This window comes from Nicotiana tabacum, chromosome 24, assembly GCF_000715075.1.
Source record: "Nicotiana tabacum cultivar K326 chromosome 24, ASM71507v2, whole genome shotgun sequence".
Lineage (NCBI taxonomy): Eukaryota > Viridiplantae > Streptophyta > Magnoliopsida > Solanales > Solanaceae > Nicotiana > Nicotiana tabacum.
The window spans coordinates 44,196,047-44,202,046 of NC_134103.1; positions in this window are offsets into that span (position 1 = coordinate 44,196,047).

Below are 6,000 nucleotides of genomic sequence, written 5' to 3' on the forward strand. Positions count from 1 at the left end.
TGTGCCTCAGGTGCCTTCTCCCTATCCGGAGCTACTTGTGGCTCCTCGGTCGTGGCCCAAGCATGGTCCCTCATTGCAGCGCATGCTCCTCCTCTACCTTGGCCTCTAGCAACACCGACACCGGGGGCAGCATTATCAGTAACTCAAGCTCATGTCCTAACCATCTGTGAGAAAATAGAAAGACAAAGGCTCAAACTCCAAAATTAATAAATCTGCACGATAAGGAATTAATGAAGTGGAATTTCCTAATAGTTTTGTAGCCTCTCTAAGATAAGTACAGACGTCTCTGTACCGATCCGCAAGAATCTACTAAACTTGCATATGACTCTCGTAGAACCTATGAACCTAGGGCTCTGCTACCAACTTGTCACAATCCAAAATTCCACCATAAGGGTCGTGATGACACCTAGTTCCTAAGACTAGTAAGCCAATTACATGACGAGATCAAACATAATATAAAAACTTAAATATTAAATTAAAGCTAAGAAATGCCATAACATAGCTAAAACAGAAATACAACAGTCATAATCACAAAACCCGATAATACTGAGTCATAAGCTCTACAAGGAATACATAATAAGTCTCAAATGTACATCATTGTTGGAAGACATAAACATCATAACAAAAATAAAAAAGGGTGACTCCGAGGCCTGCGAGCTAAATAGTAGGTATACCTTGAAGTCTCCAACAATGCTGGCTCAACTCTCTAGTGACCAGCATGGTCCGAGGTACCAAGATCTGCACGAAGAATGTGCAGAAACATAGTATGAGTACATCACAGTCAATACCAAGTAAGTATCAACACTAACCTCGGTAGACTAGTGACGAGGTTCAAGTCAAGACACTTACTAGTCAAGTAACCTATAAGACACTAAACAAAACTAACAACAGATAGCATAATGAAACAAATATCAACAACCTCGAAGAACAAGTAACATCAAATTTCAAGTAGAATAACCCATTTGTACCAACAAATTATCAAACAGGAGTGGGACACGTGTTAACATATCAAATCAACCAATGGCTCATGAAAGTACATGGTTGAAACATTTAAGAGAATTAGTATGTGACCAAAACATCAATCCCCATTCCAACACATGAACAATCACAAGGGAACACCCCGAAATATCACATAACATCATCACCATGCCATCATCATGTCACCGCACGCATATCACAATGAAATATTCCCCTTATATTGCTACACGCGCATAAGCTACCCTTATCTTGCCGCATGCGCATCAATAAAAACCACTCGTATGTCATCTCATGCATATCACACCACCTTTATACTCCACACAACAACAATTAACTTGCAAAACAAGCCCACATGTGCCACAATATCACAAAAGCAACAATATTCCAAACTCACATCAAGATATAGCCCACGGCTCAGAATACGAATATGATAATAGTATACGACTGCGGGGAATATTCAACAATAAGGCAGGTTCATATAGCAAACAACCTCAATTCAAGGCATATTAATAGCCTAAGGTCTAATCCCATCTCAAACCACATATACGCCCGTGTACACACTCGTCACCTCATGTACATGTTGTTTCACATAGCACAAATAATGCAATTTAGACCAGATTCTAAAGGGTAATTTCCCCACACAAAGTTAGGTAAAATACTTATCTCAAATAGCCTCAATCAATACTCTAAAAACGCTTTTCCTTTAAAATTCACCTCCGCGCGACTCAAATCTTGCCAAAAATGACTTGATAATATCAAACTATGCAAGAGAAATTAATTTTGATTAATAAAGTTAAGATCTTTACACATTTTCCAAAATTCAACCCCGGGTCCGCCAGTCAAAACCCGAGTCGAGGGATAGATCTCGACTATCCATAACTCTACGAGTCCAAATATGTGATTGATTTTTCAAATCCGAGTCCAAATTGACTCTCAAACTCCAAATTTTTATTTTTCAAAATATAGTCAAAATCCCCAAAATATCCCTTCAAATATCATGATTTTGATGTTACAATTCATAAATAAGCATGTCAAAATATCAAAATTGAGTCAAAATCACTTACCCAATAGCTTTGTGTGAAAATCCCCTCCAAAAATCGCCTCCCACCGAGTTTAGGGCTCAAAATATGATAAAACGAGACTAAGTCCCGAAATCCCATCGTTTGACCCAGTTGCAGATGTCGCATTTGCAATCTGAGGTTTGTAAATACGATGTAATGACCCAACCGGTCATTTTAACTTTTGGAACCCCGTTCCCTAAAATAAAACTTTTCGTATGTGCTTTTAATGATTTATGACTTGCGGGGATGGTTGGTTCGGGATTTGGAAGTGCTTGGGTTGAAACCGGAACACTTGGTTCCTTAAGTTGGCCTTAAAGTGCTAAATTTGACTTCGGTTAACATTTTGAGAAAACAATCCCGCAATAGAATTTTGACGATTCCAACAGCTCCGTATGGTGATTTTGGACTTAGTAGCGTGTTCAGAATTTTATTTGGAAGTCCGTATTTAAATTAGGCTTGAAATGGCTAAAATAGAAATTTAAGTTTGAAAGTTTGACCGGGGAGTTGACTTTTTGATATCGGAGTCGGAATCCAGTTTTAAAATTTTTTATAGCTCCGTTATGTCATTTATGACTTGTGTGCAATATTTGAGGTCAATTGGACTTGAATTGATAGGTTTCGGTACATAATGTAGAAGTTGAAAATCTTAAGTTTTATTAAGCTTGAATTGAGGGATGATTCGTGGTTTTAGCATTGTTTGGTGTGATTTAAGGGTTCGATTAAGTTCGTATGATATTTTCGAACTTGCTGGTATAATTGGTTGAGGTCCCGAGGGGCTCGGGTGAATTTCGGACAACTAACGGATCACTTTTGGCCTTTGGAACATTACTGATAGCTGCTGGTATTTTCTTCTGGTATCCTTATACGCGATCGTGTAAGTTGGTCTGCGATCGCGTAGAGTAATTTAGGCAGCTGGAAATTTGTTCACTGCGATCGCGTGGATACGTCCGCGATCGCGTAGGATTGGCCAGTGTGTGTATCACGATCGCGTGTCATTGTTTGCGATCACGTAGGGGAAATTTGAGAGGAAGCTGGGCCACGCATTTGTGCTACGCGATCGCGTGAAGAGGGATGCGATCGCGTAGAGTCAAAACCTGGTGCATCGCGATTGCGTGGGACTTGATTTGATCGCGTAGGGTTAATGTTTGGGCAGAAAATTTGTGCTACGTGATCGCGTGAGGAAGTTCGCGATCGCATAGAAGAAATCACTCGGCAGAGAGTTTAAGTTTTCGTCCCATTTTCCATTTTTAACGATTTGGAGCTCGGATTTAGGCGACTTTTGGGTGATTTTCAGAGAAAATAACGGGGTAAGTGTTCCTAACTCAATATTGGTTAAATAACCCGAATCCATCACTATTTTTATTATTTAATTGGTGAATTGAGTTGGAAAAGTTTGAAAACCCTCTTGGATAGATTTGATGATTTGAGGGCCGAATTGTTATCAGAATTTAGTGATTTTGGTATGGGTAGACTCGTGGTTGAATGGGTATTCATATTTCGTAACTTTCGCCGGATTCCGAGACGTGAGTCCCACGGACAAATGTTTAATTAATTTCCTAATTTTTGTTGCTAATATAGTATTTTCTTATAGAATTGATTCCTATAATATTTAGTGATTGTATCGATTATTTTTGGCTAAATTCGAGCCAGACAAAGTTGGATAATCATGGAAAAGGCCTTATATTGGATTAAATTGGAGCAAGACGAGGTAAGTCTCTTGTCTAATCTTGTGAGGGGGAAATTACCTCATAGGTGATTAAAATTAAATAATTGTTACTATTTGTGGGGGCTACGTACGCACGAGGTGACGAGAGTCCGTGCGTAGCTACTATTAATGCTAAAAATATTGTGAATTGTTAGATAAAAATATTAAAGGGTGAAAATCTCATATATTTGGTTTTCTATTTAAATTAATTAATTGTTAAGAAAAATTGTTATTCCTCCCGAATTTATCTTATAATAAATATACTCTCCTTCCGGAGGTACATGAGAAAATGCCCTCCTTTCTTGTGGAGCGGGCCGAATGCCTCGGCAGGATAGATGCATCTATGGATCGTGCCGCATGTCCCTCGGCAGTGTACACGATACTCTGGATCGGGTCGTACGTCCTCGGCAGAAATTGTGCTTAATAATAATAATTACATGATACTTTAATAATTTATTTCAGCTTGCAAAGCTAATTGATAAATTGAAAAAAAAATCCTTGGAATTTAATGAATTATTATTCTTGCTTGTTAAAGAATTAATTGGTATTCCTGTAAATGATATTTAAATGATAAATTGAAAATTATTTGAATTGAAAGAATTTAATTAATATATTGAGAATTGTTGCATTTGAAGGAATTTGATTATTTCCGCTGATTTAATAAATTATTTTAATTTCTGTAAATCATGTTGATTTAAATATCCTAATTTTATTTCAATTATTATTATTGACCCATAGTGAGTGTTAAAGTCGGCCATCTCGTCTCTACCACTTCGAGATTAGGCTTGATACTTATTGGGTACGCGTTGTTTACATACTCATACTACACTTGCTGCACTTTTTGTGTAGGACCTAAGGCAAGTACTAGTGGGAGACCTATCGTCTTACACCCACGCTATGCAAAGGCATAGTGGTGAGCTGCCTTTCTGAGCCGTACTGCAGCTACTAGTGTCTCTCCTTGTATCTTTTTATTCTGTCTATTTTATTTCAGACAGTATTTGAGGTTTTATGTAATCTACTAGATACTCATACACTTGTGACACCAGGTCTTGGCACACACATTGGTAGAATTTGGGCTTTATTATTTTTCTTGGTTTTAAATTTGGTCAATGAAAGATTAATTTATTAACGGGGCTTGCCTAGCTATAGCATTGGGTGCCTTCACGACCTATAGGTAAAATTGGGTCGTGACAACATGGTATAAGAGCACTAGGTTCACTTAGGTCTCACAAGTTATGAGCAGGCCTAATAGAGTCTTGCGGATTGGTACGGAGACGTCTGTATTTATCTTCGAGAGGCTATAGGGTGTTAGGAAATTACCTTTCTTCATATTCCATCGTGCAATTAATGTAGTACTAAATATCCTTCTCTCATTCTCTCATAGATGGTGAGAACGCGCTCGAATGAAGTTCCAGACCAGGGTAGAGCTACTCCCCCAGTTGCTAGAGGTCGAGGCAGAGGTCGAGGGAGGGCTCCAGCCCGTGGTAGAGGGCGAGGACGTCCCAGGACTAGTCCAGTTATGTCACCAGTGGGTCCAGCAGAGAATCCCATCATTGAGGAGCAGGGTGAGGTGCCTGTGGCAGAGCCAGCTCTGGTGGATTTCACATCTGCACCGGGATTTCAGGATGTCATGGGTTGTATGTTGCGGTTCATGGACAATATGACTCAGGCCAGTTTATTTCTAATAGACGCAGCCACATCTCAGGCGGGCGGGGGAGCACAGACCCCTACCGCGCAGGCTCATGGACAGGCAGTTGCTGTATATCAGACCTAGGGTGCACTACCCGTGGGTGGAGCCCAGCCAGTGGCAGCAGCTACACTTGAGCCCAGACCAGCTGTAGTCACCGATTCTTAGAAACTATTGGATAGATGGACTAGACTACATCCTCCTGTCTTTGGGGATGAGCGACATGAGGATCCACGGGACTTCATTGATCGTTGCAGGGACAGACTACACAACATGAGGATATTGGAATCTCATGGGGTTGACTTTGCTACTTTTCAGCTAGAGGGCAGAGCCCGTAGATGGTGGCAGTCTTATGCTCTTGGTAGACCAGCAGATTCTCCTCTCATGACTTGGGACAGGTTCACCCGTATCTTCCTGGACAGGTATATTCCACCCTCCCAGAGGGAAGAGTTTCGGTTTCAGTTTGAGCAGCTCCAGCAGGGTCAGATTTCAGTGACTGATTATGAGGCGAGCTTTTCTGAATTATCTCGCCATGAACTTATGATACTCCCTACTGAGGCGGAGAGAGT